Below are 18574 nucleotides of genomic sequence, written 5' to 3'. Positions count from 1 at the left end.
AAACACCCACCCATTCACCTATTCACGCACACCACTTACTCAAATACCCACCCCTCTCACTCAATAACCCATCCACTCACTCATGAACCCACTGAAGCACTCACCCATACAAAAACCCACTCACCCACTCACTTACCGACTCACTCACCCATGAAATCGCACACCCATCTTCTCAACCACTCAGCCAGCCACCCATTCAATCTCGTACCCACTAACTCTCTCACTTCCTCACCAACCTACCAACCCACCAGCGACGTGCGGTCAGGGAAGGCAGAGCCTCACCTGTCATACTCCAATGACAATAGTTGTTATGAAAAGTAAAAAAAAGAGAATAATAAAAGAAAAATTAAGATTTTTCCACTGATCTGTGTTATAAATGTCATTTCTGTATGATTCCAATCATTTTTATAGTCAAAATCGCCAAATTTGCGGAGCTCCGCTGCAAATACAGGAAGAGACGAGAGGTGAGGCAGCGACGAGCTCAGCCTCCCCTGATTACGCAACCCCTCAGTAACTGGATGGAGCGCGCGCAATAAGCGCGTGCCTGTTACTATCACAGTATGTCACCAATGTAATGTTTGTAGACCCCTTCATTTCATGTCCTCGCCTTCCATACTCCAGGTAACATATTTCACGTATGTGTATAAAGATATTTAGGCTCGCTGGTCTCGTCATGAAACTGCAATGAAAAAGCACCACGGGAGGCAGCCATCACATTTGCCTCACTGAGGGTGATGCGTCTAACACGCCCCCCTCCGTGAGGCCACGTCCCCCTCAGTGTGTGAATCTGGCTCTGACACAAGCCAGTGCCTCCCCAGCCATTGACCTCACCACACGTCACTGCAACCCACCCACCCACCCCCTCACTCAACCACCCACCCAGTCGATCATCCACCCACTAACACTCACCCACCCAACAACTCACTAACCCACCCAGCACTCACTCACCGAGCCAGTCAATCTCTAACCCACCAACTCACTTATAAACTGACTCTCTCAACTACAACTCACCCAGTCACTAACCCACTCACTTAATTTATAACCCACCCACTACCCACGTAACCTCCTACCCACACTCACTCATCCACAAACCCACTCACCCCCTCACTCATCCATCCACTCACATACTCACCCAGCCACTCACCTACTCACCCAGTCACATACACATCCACTCACCATGCCACCCACTCAATTTCTAACCCACCCACTCGCCCAACCACTCTCTCAGCAACTCACCCACTAACCACGTAATTATTCACCCACCCACCCATCACTCAACCACCCAATAATTCAACCACCAAAACATTCCACCACCCACTAACTCAACCACCCACTACCACCCACTAACTCAACCACCGAGCCACTCACACTCACCCACTCACCCACCCACCCATCCACTCACCCGCCCACTCACCAACACACTAAACTAAATCTAAATTGTGGTTATTTTACCAGGTAAGGCCGACAGAGCTAAACATCTTTTTCAGAAATTACCTGGTTAAAAGTTATAGGTCAACGAAGTGGCTTATGACATGTATTGCAGCCAAATCCTATAAATTCTTGTTGATTTTAAATGTGGAGGGAAATATACAGGTGTCAGGGTCGGGATCAAACCCACAACCTTCTGCATACCAGGCGAAGTAGTTAACATCTCGCCACCGTGGTGCCTCACTCTCCGACTCACCCACCCACTAGCACACGAACTCACCTCCCATATTCACACACCCATCTACCCAAAAACTCAACCACCCGCACATTCACGCAACAATCCACTAACCCACCCACTCACTTATTCACCCACCCACTAAACCATGCACTTATCCACTCACCTATTCATCCACCCACTCACACACCCATTAAGCAACCCACCCACTTACCCTGCCACCCACTCAATCTCTAACCGACTCACTCACCCAGCCACGCAATCTCGAACCCACCAATTCACTAATCCTCTCACCAACTCACCAACCCACCTCTCACCCACTCCCACACCCACTCACGCGCTGACCCACCCACTCACTCACCTCAACCATTCACAAACCCACCCACCCACTCATTCACCCAACCACCCACCACCCACTCAATCTCTAAACCCATTCACCCACCCACCCACCCACTCAGCCAACCACTAACTCACCCAATCAATCTCTAACCCACTCACCTACCCACCCAGCCACTCACCCAACCACTCGTCTATTCACTCCCAAACAACACACCCACTCACGTCACCCATGGCTTACCCTATCACCCACAATCTCTAACACACTCACTCACCTACTTCCTCAATCACTGACCCACACTCACAGACCCACCCAGTTAATCACCCACTCTATATGTAGTCCTTACCTCTTCTGGTAATGTGAGATATTCTTTTACCAACTAAGGCCCACTGAGCTATAAAGATTGTTTTCAGAAGCATCCTCGCCACAAATGATAGTTCAACAAAGTCGCTGTATACATTTATTGCACCCAATTCCTCTTATTACATGTTTCTAAATGTGGAGTGAAATATACAGGCGTCAGGGTCGGGATCGAACCCACAACATTCTGCATAGTAGGCGAGGTAGTTAACATCTTGCCACCGTGGCGTTCAATTCTTTGACTCACCCACTCAACTACTAAAGCCACCCACTAACCGACTCACAAACCCACTCACCCTGCCACGCACTCAATTTCTAACCCACTCACTAAGCCACTCATCCACGCACCCACCTGCACATGCACTCACTAACTCACTCACCCAACAACCCACCCATTAACTCACCCACCCACTCCCTGACCAACTCACGCACCAACCCACCCACTCACACTGTGACCTACTCCATATCTAACCCAACAACTCACTCACCCAGCCCCTCACCTACTAACCTAACCACCCACCAACTCACTCACCCACATACGCACTCAAATACCCACTCACCCAACTGTAAACACTTTTTTTTTTACAAGGTAAGGCCCACAGAGCTATACAGATCTTATTCAGAAGCAACGTGGCCACAAAAAACCCAGAGGCCTCGGAGAAAAATCCATGAACCACGAGGAGAACATGCAAACTCCAAATATACAGGCATCAAGATCGAGACCGAACCCACAACCTCCTGTACAAAAGGTAAGGTAGTTAACATCTCGCCACCATGGGGCTCCACTCTCTGACTCGCAGCCACCCACTCACCTACCCATTCAGCCACATACCCATTCAGCCACATACCCATTCAGCCACATACCCATTCAGCCACATACCCATTCAGCCACATACCCATTCAGCCACATACCCATTCAGCCACATACCCATTCAGCCACATACCCATTCAAAGACCCACACACCTTGCTAACCACTTACCTACGCACCCACCTACACACCCACTCACTGACTCACTCAACAATTCATTCACCCATCCACTCACCATTTCAGTCCCCCAATCATACACCCACCCATCCACCCACTCCATCTCTAACTCACACACTCACCAGTCCACCCACTCACCCAGCCACTTACCTACTCACCAACTCACCCTGCCACCTACTCGACCTGCAACAGACCTACCGACCCAACGAGCCCCCTAAACTAAACTACTTTTTATTTCACCAGGTAAGGCCCATTGAGCTATATAGATCCTTTTCAGAATAGACCTGTGAACAAATTATAGATAAACGAAGTGGCTTATCACATAGACATTTATTGCAGCCAAATCCTCTAAACGCATGTTGATTCTAAATGCAGAGGGGAAAACCCGGAGGACCTGCAGCAAAATCCACGCGACCATGTGTAGAACATGCAAACTCCAAATATACAGGCGACAGGGTCAGGATCGAATCCACAACCTCCTGTATACCAGGCGAGGCAGTGCACGTCTCACCACCTTGATGCCTCACTCTCTGACTCACCCATCCAATCACTCACACGCTAACGTACCCACTCAACCTCCCACATCAACTCACCCACCCACTCGCTGACCCCACTCAGTCAACAACTCACCCACCCACCCAACCACTCACTCCGTTAACCACTTTCTCACCCACCCACTCACCCTACGACCACTCACCAAGCTACACACTCACCTACCAACACACCATTCACTTGCTCACCCACCTACTTACTCACCCAACCACTAACTGACCAACTCACCCACCCACAAACTCACGAACAAAAAACACACCCACTCAACCCATCGCTCACCCAACCCCTCACTCACCCACTTACTGAATCACCCACCCACCCACTCACCCAACCACCCACTCACCCAACCACCCACTCAATCTCTAAACCACACACAAACCCTGCTACTGACTCAATCTCTTAACCAAAGCTCATAAACCCACCCATCCACTCACTCACCCAGTGACTAACCCACTCACTCGATTTCTAACCCATCCATTCACGCACTACCCACCTAACCTCCTACCCACACACACTCACCCACCCACACATCCATGCACCCACTCACTCAACCATCCACTCACTAACTCACCCAGCCGTGCACCTACTCACTCACCCACTTTCAGATCCACTCACCCTGCCACCTACTCAATTTATAACCCACCTACTCTCACCCACCCACCCAGCCAACCACCCGCCTACTCCCTCAGCCACTCAGCCACTCAGCCACTCACCCACTACCACCGTAATTATTGACCCACCCACTAATTTAATCACCTACTAACGTAACAACCCACAAACTCAACCACTGAGTTACTCGAACTTACCCACTCACAAAGCCACCCACTAAATCTCAAACCCACACTGATGCACTCACCCACCCACCCACTCACCAACACCCTTAACTAAAAAAAAAAATTCCCCAGGTAAGGCCCACTGAGCTATATAGATTGTTTTGAGAAGCAGGGTTTGGATCGAACCTACGAACTTAAAAATACCAGGCAAGATAGTTAACAATTTGCCAACATGGCACTCCACTCTCTGACTCTCCCACCCACGATAACACACACTCAAACACCCACCCACTAACCCAACCATCCATTCATTCAACCACCGAGCCAAGCACGCACTCACCCACTCACCAAGCCACCCACTCAATCTATAGCCCACACTCACTCACCCCACCACTGACCTACTACCCATCAAACTATTCTTAGGTTTTTTTCGGTAAAGTCACGTGGGTAAAAAAAATGTAAATTAATAAAAGTAAAATAAAACACCCATCAAACATCGCACTCACTCATCCACTCACCCACCCAGCCACTCCTCTGCACACTAAATGAAAATTACGCTTTTTTATTTTACCAGGTAAGGCACTCAGCTATATAGATATTTTTCAAAAACCATTTGACCACAAATATTCAACTCAATTAAGTGGCTTTTCACGTATAAAGTTATAGCAGCCAAATTCTATAATTGCATGTTTTTAAATGTGGAGGGAGAACCCGGAGCACCTGGAGAAAATTCCACGCGACCATGGGGAGAACATGCAAATATACAGGTGTCAGGGTCGGGATCGACCTCACGACCTCCTGTATAAAAGGCGAGGTAGTTAACAGCTCGCCACCACGGCACTCCACCCACTCACCCATTTAAAACCACCCACCAACCCACTCACAAACCCACTCACCCTGCCACCCACTCAATCTCTAATCCAATCACTCAACAATTTGCTCACCCACTCACCTACTCAACTAATCACACCCCCACTCACACACCCACCCATTAACCCACTCAATCTCTAACCTACCCACCAAATCACTCAATAACCCACCTACCCACTCACCCACCCAATAAACTAAATTAAACAATATTTTTTTATTTTACCATAAAAGGTTCAGATCAGAGGTACGGGTACCCGTTCCCTACCCGTACCCGTACCCTACCCAAAATGAGTGACAAACGGTTACTCACCAGTGACTCACGGCCTATCCGTACCCGTACCCGGCCGCCCAGGGTCGCAAACGGTTACCCGTACCGTACCCGGCCGGGTACGGGTAGCCGGGTATCGGGTAGGGTACGGGTATCGGGTACCCGGTTGCGACCTCTGGTTCAGATAACTAAATTAATATTTTTCAGAAGTGACCTGGTTACAAATGATAGGTTAACGAAGTGGATTATCATGGAGACATTTATTGCAGCCACATCCTCTAAATGAATGTTGATTTTAAATATGGAGAGAAAACCGGGAGGACCCGGAGAAAAATCCACACGACCACAGGGAGAACATGCCAACTCCAAATATACAGGTGGAAGGGATGGGATCTAATTCACAAAATCCTGTATACTAGGCGAGGTAGTTAACATCTCGCCACCGTGGTGCCTCACTCTTTGATTCACCCACGCACCCAATCACACACTAACAACTCACCTGCTCAACCTTCGATATTCACTCACCCACCCACTAACTGACTCACCCACCCACTCACCCAACAATCTACTCACCCGCCCACTAACCTATTCACTCAACCCCTCACTCACCCACTCCCCCACACAATATTGCACTGACCTACCCACGCACTCACTCACACAGTCATTCACTAATTCACCCGCCCACCACCCACTCACCTATTCACCCACCTACTCAACCATCCACCCACTCATGCTCCCATACACTCACTTACTTATCCAGGCACTCACCTACTCACCCCACCGACTTAATCACCCATTAAGCCACTCACCCACTCACCCTCCCAATCACCTACTTACCCACCCACTCAATCTCTAACCCACCAATTTTCTCATCCACTCACCAACCCACCTCTAACCCACTCCCTCACCTAATAAATAACTTCAAACCATTCACTCACCCACCCACCCACTAATTCACACAATCTCCCACCACCCACTCAATCTCTAACCCACACCCACCTACTCACTCACCCAACGACTCACTCAACAATCCACTCCTTCCATTCAACACACCCACTTCTCTAACACACTCACTCACCTACTCCCTCAACCACTGACCCACCGACTCACCCACCGACTCACCCACCGACTCACCCACCGACTCACCCACCGACTCACCCACCGACTCACCCACCGACTCACCCACCGACTCACCCACCGACTCACCCACCGACTCACCCACCGACTCACCCACCGACTCACCCACCGACTCACCCACCGACTCACCCACCGACTCACCCACCGACTCACCCACCGACTCACCCACCGACTCACCCACCGACTCACCCACCGACTCACCCACCGACTCACCCACCGACTCACCCACCGACTCACCCACCGACTCACCCACCGACTCACTCACACACCCACTCAGTTAATCACTGTGTAGTCCTCACCTCTTCCAGTATTGTGAGATATTCTTCCTCCAGCGGTATCTTCACGACAACGCCCTGGGGGGTGGTCAAGCCTCTCAACGAGTCGGGCGAGCGGGGCAACAGCCTGGTCATGTTGGGTTCATAGCGCAGTGCGGCACACACATACACACAAGCAGACCACACACATATGAACACAATAACAACAGTGGGAGCCACTCACGCGATAGGGATGGACCGCATGGTCCACTCCAGCTCGATGTACGGCTTGCCCGGATACAATGTTAACTACCTCGTCTGGTATACAGGAGGTTGTCGGTTAGATCCCAACCCTGACACCTGTATATTTGGAGTTTGCATGTTCTCTCCGTGGTCAAGTGGATGTTTATTCTGGTCCCTACACATTTAGAAACAGGCGTTTAGAGTAGTTGGCTGCTATAAATTTCCACATAAGGCACGTTGTTGACCTATCATTTGTGGCCAGGTCACTTCTAAAAAAAGAGTTATGTTACTCAGTAAGATGGTTGAGACACAGGTGATGAGTCTGTGTGTAAGGGGTTGAGTGAGTGAGCGGTTTAATTCATGATTGAGTGACTGATTGGTTGAGTGAGTGGCTGGGTGAGTGAGTGAGTGAGTGAATAGTTGAGTGAGTGGCTGAATGAGTGATTTATGGAACGATTGGTTCAGTGAGCGAGCGGGTGGTTGAGTGAGCGAGTGAGTGGTTCAGTGAGTGAGTGGTTGAGTGAATTAGTGAGTGGTTGAATGAGTATTTGAATGAGTGAGTGTTTGAACCAATGAGTGAGTGTTTGAGTGCATGAGTGTGTGGTTGAGTGAGTGGTTGAGTTAATGACTGAGTGAGTGATTGATTGAGTGGTTGAGTAAGTGGATGGTTGAGTGAATGGTTGAGTGAGTGTTTGAGTGAATGAGTAGTTGAGTGAGTGGTTTAAGTTAGTGGATGAGTGAGTGAGTGGTTGTATGAGTGGCTGAGTGAGTGAGTGGTTGTATGAGTGGCTGAGTGAGTGAGTGAGCGAGTGGATGAGTGAGTGAGTGGCTGGCGCGCAGCTTGCCTGCGTTGTCCAGAGTGTCCCGCTGGTGCCGCCCCACTGTGTTGCTGCACTCCGCCAGGGTGAGAGCGGCGGTGCCGCGCCCGCAGCTGCTCCAGCGACTACGCCATCTTGCCCAGCCCCTCCTGGCGAGCACGCAGCATGCCCTGGAGCTCCCATCACATGGTGCTGGCAATCTGAGACACCCGCCTGTAGCACACACACAGAAGAAGAGATACGGGAATGGATTAGGGCGACCCGGGTGACGAGAAGTTCACTACTTCGCCCGGTATACAGGAGGTTGTAGGTTAGATCCAAACCCTGACGCTTACATATTCAATTCTGCTCGTCCAGGCGGGGAGAATCCAATCACATTTATTCGATGCGATGTTTCTCATGGGATATAATAAGCGACAAAATTTGGACCCCAAACCGAGAGGATTCTGGGATGTTTGTGTTTTTTTGGCAATAACTCTGGAAGGAAACGTCGCAGACCTATCAAGGTGGGACTCGTCCAGCGACATAATGGTTGAGTGACTGGTTGAATGAATTCGGGAATGGTTGAATGAGTGAGTGGTTCAGTCAGTTAGTGGTTGAGGGAGTGAGTGGCTGAGTGAGCGACTGGTTGAGTGATTGAGATAGTGACTGAGCGGCTGAGCGGTTAAGTTAGTGAGTCGTTGAGTGAGTGTGGCTGATTGAGTGAATGGTTGAGTGAGTTAAAGAGTGATGGTTGAGTGGTTGAGTAAGTGATTAAGTGAGTGAGTGGTTGAGTGAGTAAGTAGCTTCGTGAGTAAGTAGCTTCGTGAGTGCGCGGCTGAGTGGTTGAGTGTGTGGCTGAGTGAGTGGCTAAATGAGTGAGTGGCTGAGTGAAAGGGTGAGTGGCTGAGTGAAGGAGTGAGCGGCTGAGGGAGTGAGAAAGTAATTGGTTGAGTGGTTGAGTAAGTCATTAAGCGAGTGAGTGGTTGCTCTAATGAGTGGTTAAGTGAATGGTTAAGTGAGTGGTTAAGTGAATGGTTAAGTGAGTCCCCAAGCCGAGAGGATTCTGGTGAGTCGTTGAGTGAGTGGTTTGGTGAGGGGTTGAGTGAAAGGTTGAGTGAGGGGTTGAGTGAGCAAGCGAGTGGTTGAGTGAGTGAATGGTTGAGTGAGCGAGCGGTTGAATGAGCGAGTGGTTTAGTGAGCGAGTGGTTGAGTGACTGAGTGAGTGAGTGGCTGAGTGAGTGGCTGAGTGAGTGAATATCTGAGTGAGTGAGCGGCTGAGTAGTTGAGTGAGTCGTTGAGTGAGTGTGTGGCTGAGTGAGTTTGTGGCTGAGTGAGTGAATGGCTGAATGAATCACAGCTATGATAAAAATGGACATCAGCATATAAGTGGTCTTGTATTCACTCAGTAAATGAAGTTTAATATAAAATTGTACACTCACAGGATCGAGATGAAGATGACATTGCACATCGGAGTAAACCGAGTCGCGGCTATGATGAAATTTTGCATTAGCATAACATTGATTTACTAGCATACAAAATGACTTTTTGCAGAGCGATTTAATACAAAGGTCTGATAGACTACATGAATTTATTTTTTTATAAAAAGTACATACAAACCAGGCTTGCTGCTGTATCGACTGAGTGGAATCAATACAATTAGTATCAATTCACAATCAACAAAGACCATATATGGGAAAATCTCTGATCGGTGATTTTGATTGCATCGTATTGCAGCGCCCCTTTGATGATGTTATAAAGCACTTGCCCCAACAGTCTGTTAAAGGCTACACGTGGATCTTTGTGTGCGAGTAGCTCACAGATCCTTGAGAGATCTGAACACTGTCCGATCATCAGCGAGCTCCTCCGGCAGGCGAGGCTGCGTTGGCGGTTGTCTGTGCATTAAGAGGTGTTAACTATCCCACGCAGAGAAGTCTGTTTACAGGACATAAGAGGTTCTTCACGTACCGTGCCCCGTGTCACCTGAATGATAAATGGGGCTCCGGTAATTCAGTGTCCACCGCCGAATCATTTTTCACCATCACCACGCGTCCATTAAGGCCAATGTGACGAGGCCATAGATAGACAACGCGTTATAACGGGGGGGGGGGGAGCAAGAAAAACGTCGTACTACGTGACATCACAACACCCTGCACACAGCCATAGTGGCTGATTAGGGTGCGCATCATTTACGAATATGTGGTTTAAGTGGTTGAGAGTAGATTTTGGTGTAAATTGATCACGATGCTTTGCGTAGCCTGCATTTAAAATTTCATGCGTGGGTGCGTGAGCAGATATGAGTGGGTGAGTGCGTGAGTAAGCCGGTAAGTGAGTATGTGGGTGGATGGAGGGAGCTGGGCGGGCACGGCATGGGCTGGAGTGGAGGTGGACTGATGCGGTACGGGAGGATGTGGAGCTGAGTGGGCTTTGTCGACGACTGGTACTGGTGGTGTCGAGATCGGCCTCTGCAGGGAGGCTCGTGAAGGATGCTTCTACTTGGCAGTTGGCGACAATCGCCCTCCAACAACAACGGAGGAGTGACACTCACAACAACGAGCGGAACACCGGATGATAAATATGCAGCAATTTGGCACAGCTGCCAGTCATCTCAGTCGGCCAACCCATGGCACCTGGGTCTGTTCCAGGACCTCCGGTCAGCGAGCCTTCGACACTTCACGTGGCTTCAAAGTGCACCTGGCCTGGCACAGGCGCTGTGGTGACGTCACTGTCACTTATTGGCGAATGGTGACGATTGATAATGCAGCGGTGGTTGTGAGAAATGCCATTTTGGGGGGGGGGGGGGGGGGGGTGCCAACCCTGACCAGCTGTGAACCACCTCACGTTGCCCGCAGCCACCAGTGGCCACGGGGAGTTCTGGATGGGTGCGAGGGGCTGGTAACCCCCCTCCACCTTCAACTAAATCACCACACATTCACGTGCTAGCCCTTGGGTCTCTCTGTGAGTCGATGGATCTCTGTGTGGTGAGTCTATGGGTCTCTGTGATAGTCCGTGGGTCTCTGTGAGGTGAGTCTATGTGTCTCTGTGTGGTGAGTTTATGTGTCTCTGCTTTGTGAGTCTATAGGGCTGTGTGAGTCTGTTTGAGTTGGTGGTTCTCCGTGTGATGAGTCTATGCGTTTTTGTATAACTCTATGGGTCTCTGTGGGGTGAGTCTATGGGTCTCTGTGGGGTGAGTATATGGGTCTCTGTGGTGAGTCTATGGGGCTCTGTGGTGAGTCTATGGGGCTCTGTGGTGAGTCCGTGTCTTTGTGTGGTGAGTCTATAGACCTCTGTGCGAGTCTGTGGGTGTGTTTGAGTCTGTGGTTCTGTGTGATGAGTCTATGCGCTTTTGTGTAGATCTATGGGTCTCTGTGTGGTAATTATATGGGTATGTGTGGCGAGTCTGTGGGTCTCTGTGCGAGTATGGGTACGATTGAGTCTATGGGTATCTGTCTGGTGACTCTATGTGTCTCTCTGTGGTGAGTCTATGTGTCTCTGCTTTGTGAGTCTATAGGGCTCTGTGTGAGTCTGTTTGAGTTGGTGGTTCTCCGTGTGATGAGTCTATGCGTTTTTGTATAACTCTATGGGTCTCTGTGGGGTGAGTCTATGGGTCTCTGTGGGGTGAGTATATGGGTCTCTGTGGTGAGTCTATGGGGCTCTGTGGTGAGTCTATGGGGCTCTGTGGTGAGTCCGTGTCTTTGTGTGGTGAGTCTATAGACCTCTGTGCGAGTCTGTGGGTGTGTTTGAGTCTGTGGTTCTGTGTGATGAGTCTATGCGCTTTTGTGTAGATCTATGGGTCTCTGTGTGGTAATTATATGGGTATGTGTGGCGAGTCTGTGGGTCTCTGTGCGAGTATGGGTACGATTGAGTCTATGGGTATCTGTCTGGTGAGTCTATGTGTCTCTCTGTGGTGAGTCTATGTCTCTGTTTGGTGAGTCTATAGGGCTCTGTGCGAGTCTGTGGATCTGTTTGAGTCTGTGATTCTCTGTCTGATGAGTATATGGGTCTTTGTTGTGAGTCTATGGTTCTCTGTGCAAGTCTGAGGGTCTGTGCGTAGTGAGTGTATAGGTCTATGTGTGATGACTCTATGGGTCTCTATGTGATGGATATCTGTGGTGCACATATCCTGGCACAAGCGCCGTGGTGTCGTCACGACCACTTAGTGGAAAAAGCTCCTCCCACTACTCCTGCTTGTTGTTGTGCTCGGGAAGGAGATAAAACTAGACTAAAATCTCAACGATTTTAATTTTACCAGGTAAGGTCCACTGAGATAAACATCTCTTTTATTATGCACTTTAATTTAATTCACTCAGTCTGTTGTTGTCGTATCCTCAAATCTTGCAACTCAATTTTAACCCACTTCCCAATGTGGTATCGACTGACAACTTGGTATACTTATGTCATACTGATGCATAAACTACATTCTATAAAAAAAGTATGTTTAAACATTCATTTTTATATGTTATGTTTCGGCTTGGGTCTAATTGTCCACGCTCAACTGACGTTGGCTGTAAATCACCACGATCCCTTACGTTATGGCAAGCCTCGGGGCCACTTCCTGGAGTCGTGGTACATTTCATTTAATTAAAGCGTGTTTTAAAAAAAAGTTATTTTAAATATTACTCATTCAGAAGCGACTTGGCACCAATGATAGCTCAACTTAGTGGCTCATCATCACGTGTAATTTATAGCAGCCAAACAATTTCGATTTAAAGCTTTCGTGACTGCAGGGATTCATCTTCTTGGTTCTTTCAGTAAAGTCACGTAAATAGAAAACCAAAAAATAAAAAAATTAGTAATGAAAATAAAAGAAATAAGAAATTGCTTTTATTATTTTCAATTAATCTTATTTTGTATATTTTTTTATTTAAAAAAAATAGATTTTTTTTTCTATTTACGTAACTTTACCAAAAGAACCAAGCATATGAATTCCTGCAGTCACGAAAGTTTAAAGTCAAAACTTTAAACGAATGTTTCTTAATGTGGAGAGAAAAACCGGAGGACCCGGAGAAAAATTCACGCGACCACGGGGAGAGACAGAGACACGCAAACTCCAAATATACAGCAGGCATCAGGGTCGGGATAGAACCTACAAACTCCTGTATACCAGGCGAGGTAGTTAGGGGGGAAAGCAGAGACAGCGAGAGGGAAGATAATTAGTCAAACTCACACTCAGTATTACTCACCAACCATGATACACTCACCATCACACTCACCATGATACTCACCATCATACTCACGCATTCACCATCATACTCACCATCATACTCTCGCATTCACCATCATACTCACACACAATCCCACACACATCAACAGTCGCCATTCACCACTACGTGGCGGTGACGTCACCACAATAACCCAGGTGCCATGGATTGACGGCTGTGCCAGGCTAAGTGCAGGAGGAGGTCACGGGCCAGACTCAGGTGCCATGGGCCGACTGCTCTGCCTGGCTCGGTACAAGAGGAGGGCTAGACCCTGGTGCTATGGGTTAACTCGTGTGCCACCACCTGCACAACCACCACAGTAACAACCACACAACTATAATCACAACAATAACCACGACCAACAACTGCAACCACAACTATAATGTAACCACAACTATCAGCCACGCGGCCGTCTGGGAGTGCCTCTCAGCAGCAGCAGCAGCAGGGACGAGCTCTGCTTGAAGCTGCGCCGTGAACTCCGCAGAACGTGACGGCTGTGGGCCAGGCGCCTCCTCTGTCTCCTCCCACCGCCGCCGCCACTGCTGATGTGGACACACCGCGCGAGGTTCTCACCTTCAGGCTGAGTCGACGTAGAGGAGGCCCAGCGAGCCGCCGCTTCAGAAGCTTTCGCTCGCCACTGACGGTGGCCGTGAGCGGGAATCAAAATCTGCCGCTCGCCACCCACAATCCACAGCGCGCGCCGCCTCCACTCGTCCCCGGCCCCAGCGGAAGTAGCAGCGGGGGGAGGGGGGTGGGGCATGGGGGGTGAGGGGGAGGGGCATGGGGGTGAGGGGGTGGGTCATGAGGGGGGAGGGGCATGGGGGGTTCGCGAGGGGGGGAGGGGACATGGAAGATGGTCGCGAGGGGAGGCAGGGGGGGCATGGGGGGAGGAGCTCATGGCTGTGACATCACGGGGGGGGCGTGGTTACCTTGTACCGCCCCCGCGTCTCGCGCCACTGGCAATTTGGCCGTTAGAGATGTCTATGTAGTTTATACTTTAGTTGTTTACGTGGTGGTTTCGTTACTGCAGCTACATACTATTAACATTCCTTCCCTTTATTAATGCTACCCCTATCCCCTCCCTTTGATGCTGCTAATCCTGCATAATGCACGGGCATAATATGACTTTGAAACCCCCCGCCCACCTCCTACGCATTTCACAAGTAGTACTAATCACATATCTGCATTTTCCATAAATATGCTAAATTCCTCTTGATATGCAAATTATTTTGTCAAGGCGCCCTTTCCCCCTTTCAACCCAGCTTAAATATACGCTCCAAGCGTGGTGGTCTTTCATTCAGACGCTGTCTCCCCGACAGACCTGGCCTTCACCTGAGGACGGCTGCTTGCGTTGTGGCCGAAACGTCGTAAGAATAATTTTATTGTTTTATTTTTATTATTTTATTATTTCCCTTCTACGTGACTTTACCGAAAGAACCAAGAAGATGAATCCCTGCAATCACGAAAGCTTTAAATCGAGATGTAGAGGTGTTACGTACCGGGTGTAGCAAGCCATTACGTTGCGGTGTCTATATCACGGTCTGTGCGTGGGGTGTCTACATCAACGTCCGCATACAGCCCCGCCCCTCGGGGGCAGTTGGCTATATAAGGCGGTGCGCGAGAGAGCTCGAGGCAGTCGTTGGAGCAGAAGAGCCGTTGAAGATTGAAAACCAGCTCGCAAGCCCTGGGACTTCCCTGAGTCGGTCTTCTGCAGGAGTGGAACCGAGCTGTGGGTGAGTGGTGGCTGTGTGAGTCTCTGTATGTGAGTCTCTCCGTGTGAGTCTGTGTGTGTGTGAGTCTGTCTGTGTGGAACGGTCATGGTGGGGGTATTGAGGGGGGGCATGGGGGTCTCGGGTGGGGGGCAGAGGAGGCATGGGGTGAGGAGCTCAGGTGGGGGGGAGGAGCTCATGGCTGTGACATCACGGGGGGGCGTGGTTAACTTGTACCGCCCCCGCGTCTCGCGCCACGTGCTTCCCACTGGCAGTTTGCCCGTTAGAGAGGCGCGGACAGACCCCAGAGCAGGTGAGGAGTAGAACCGAGCTGTGGGCGAGTGGTGGTGGTGGTGTTAGTCTCTCTGTGTGAGTCTCTCTATGTGAGTCTGTGTGTGTGAGTCTGTGTGTGTGTGTGTGAGTCTCTCTGTGTGAGTCTGTGTGTGTGAGACTATCTGTGTGAGTCTGTGTGTGTGGAACGGTCGTGTAGCTGACAGCGCGCCGCGCTATTAACTGGGAGACCCCGAGGTGGATTCTCTCTCAAGGCCAACAGCAGTGACGATTATCTGAACCGGTGCTGGGCCTCCCCTAGGTCGACTCAACCTCGAATGAGTACCTGGTGCGGTGTGTAAAGATCGCCACTAGGGAGACAAAGGCGGCCGGGCGTGGTGTCGTGTCAGCCTTCATACGTACTGCTGGCTAACAGCACTTTCCCCTACAGACTGTTAAGTCTCTATGGGGATCTTTGTTTTTATTTCGATTTAAAGCTTTCGTGACTGCAGGGATTCATCTTCTTGGTTCTTTCGGTAAAGTCACGTAGAAGGGTATTAATAAAATAATAAAAATAAAACATAATAAAATAATTCTCACGACGTTTCGGCCACAACGCAAGCAGCCGTCCTCAAGTGAAGACCAGGTCTGTAGGGGAGACAGCGTCTGAATGAAACACCACCACGCTTGGAGCGTATATTTAAGCTGGGTTGGAAGGGTGGAAGGGCGCCTTGACAAAATAATTTGCATATCAAGAGGAATTTAGCATATTTATGAGAAATGCAGGTATGTGATTAGTACTACTTGTGAAATGCGTAGGAGGTTTGGCGGGGGGTTTCAAAGTCATATTATGCCCGTGCAGTATGTAGGATTAGCGATTAATTACGACTTTGTTAACGTCTAGCTTTTCAGTGTGTGGGTCCGGTCTCTTATTTGAGAGGCGGTTGAATTTGGAAATCAAGTTGTCCTTACATCTGGTCGACATAGCGGCAGCTGAAGAGGCAGTCATATTGTCTACATGTTCCCAATCCGATGTGGACATTGTTGCAGTCAAATATAAGTGTGATTTGTAGAGTGTCTTGTCTAACTGATCTAGTTCGGTGCGCGTAAGTCTGATTTTCTCTGAGATAAGAGCTAAGCTAGTTCTATACAGAATTCGTTTAGCATTAGAAGAAGTTACAGCAGCAGAGGTTAATGTAAATGCGATTGGTATTACCTTAGAGTCGCGGCATCTCTTTAGAAAGATGAGAGACTCGATTAGCTGAGCCTTCTTTGTCTTTGTTGTCCCATACTGGCAGGGGGAGGAGTGGTGGTGTTAATGTTGGTGGTGTTAATGTTGGTGGTATTAGTGGGGGTGGTGCTTGTGATGGTGGTGGTGTTAGTGATTGTGGTTGTTATTAGTGGTGATAGTGGTGGTGTTACTGGTGTTAGTGATGGTGGTGTTGGTGGTATTAGTGGTGGTGGTGTTAGTGAGGTGGCAGGATGCCCTGGTGGTCCCCATCTTTAAGAAGGGAGACCGCACAGACTGTAACAACTACAGGGGCATCTCACTCCTCAGTGTGCCGGGAAAGGTCCTGGCAAGGATTATTCAACACCGCCTTGCCAGAGATGCTGAGGAAAGGCAGTTGTTGCTTTTTGTGTTTTTCGTATTGTGGGTGACTGGTGAGTCTGTGTTGATGATGAGAGTCCGCATTGTGAAGTGACGTGTGTTTAGACGTGGGCGTGTCACGCCCCTTCGACTCTGTGACCCTCGCCTCTGTCTCCCGCTCTCCACGCAGAGACCCGGACCGCGCGAGAGACACCGTGAGCTCTGAGCACCCTCGTCTGCAAGTTGCTACCATGGAGGTACATGTGGCTCCTCGACTTGTGTGGTGAAGTATGGGTGGACGTGTGTTCTCCCCTCTGCGTGTGCCTACCTGTGACCTGTATACCTGGATGTGCTTCTCCTTGCCCGCCTGAGTGTGTGTGCGTCTATCAGTGTCTCTCCGAGATCCTGTTGGTGTACATGCCTGTCTACGCGTGAGCATCTACAGCACTGTTATCTATCCACTGATGGATGAATGCCTCGCTCCCTGAGACCCTGCTACCCCTCACATCCTGTGATGGAATAATCCGCCAAGCGCCGGTTTCGTCGCACCATCTCTCTGGCGGCTCTCCTCTCTGATGTGTTCCGTTCCTTGGTTGTCGCTGTTATTATTCTTGACTGTCAGCCATTGTTGTCCATCCTGGCCATGGCTCGTCCTGCCCGAGTCCCACTCACTCCTCAAGCTCTAGTGGTGGACCTTTTTGTGTGTGTGTGTAGATCAGCCGAGCTGGAGAGGCTCGGAGTAACGGCGAGTCTTGCACCACGTGGAGTGCGCTGTCCTCAGCGCGCACCGCCTCCATCCGCAGCAAATCGCCACAAGGTAAGAACAGAAATGAGTGACGTCAAGATGGCCACACTGAATGGTGGGACATCACGATGGTCATGTTTCAAGGGGGACGTGACAGTGACCATGATGCATGGGGGACTTCATGGTGGCCATGTTGCATGGGTGATGTACCGTTCGACTTTTGCCGTTCTCTGGTTTCACACCGGCGAGACAAAGTCATAAAGAAGGTTGTCTCTGGTGCAGGCCAGTCAATTTCAAAGACTGCATATATTATCGGAGCATGTTTGTTTGCATATTTTTCCACAAGTATGTGTGGTAAATGCAGACTTGATGCCTTGCAAAAGGTATCTATTTGGTGTTTGAACATATTAACACCTGTTTTTGTGCCAGAAAGGGTAAAAGCTATTCTTATTTCATAAAATCCTTGGCATATCTGTGTTATGTTTATCTAATTCATTAACCCCGTTGTCAAATCCAAGCAACCTAAGACGTCATCAAAGCTGCATATAGCTGGACATCGAACGAAGATGGTCACTGCATCGCACGTTTTCAGATGTGCTTCTGCAGTCATCTGGAATGCTCTTCTGACATTAGGAAGCCACTGGAGCGATGTTCTTTTAAATCTATAATTTTTGCGAACTTTTTAGTTTATTGTCCTTCCCCCTCACTTCTGATTAGCAGGGTTGCCGAAGCACGGTGCAAAATAAGTTCAACATACAGACATAACTGGTATTGGCCAAAACATCCAAATCCCCTGCAAACTCCTCAAATTGGCATCACAC

The 18574-nt window shown here is 49.4% G+C and overlaps 1 long non-coding RNA gene across 1 annotated transcript in view; it reads right to left on the bottom strand.

Annotated features, from left to right (window-relative positions):
• LOC144736218 (uncharacterized) overlaps positions 1 to 8470 on the bottom strand; it is a 29413-nt gene extending 20943 nt beyond the window's left edge. The window contains exons 1-2 of the long non-coding RNA XR_013588737.1: positions 8289 to 8470; positions 7246 to 7348 (exon numbers count right to left, since the gene is read on the bottom strand). This is a non-coding gene — a long non-coding RNA (uncharacterized LOC144736218). The remainder of the gene's footprint in view (positions 1 to 7245; positions 7349 to 8288) is intronic.
• Positions 8471 to 18574: the final 10104 nt, after the last annotated feature.

This window comes from Lampetra planeri, chromosome 59 (assembly GCF_965212315.1).
Source record: "Lampetra planeri chromosome 59, kcLamPlan1.2.h2, whole genome shotgun sequence".
Lineage (NCBI taxonomy): Eukaryota > Metazoa > Chordata > Hyperoartia > Petromyzontiformes > Petromyzontidae > Lampetra > Lampetra planeri.
The sequence above is the reverse complement of the archived record's forward strand: the minus strand, read 5'-3'. Positions and strand labels throughout refer to the sequence as shown.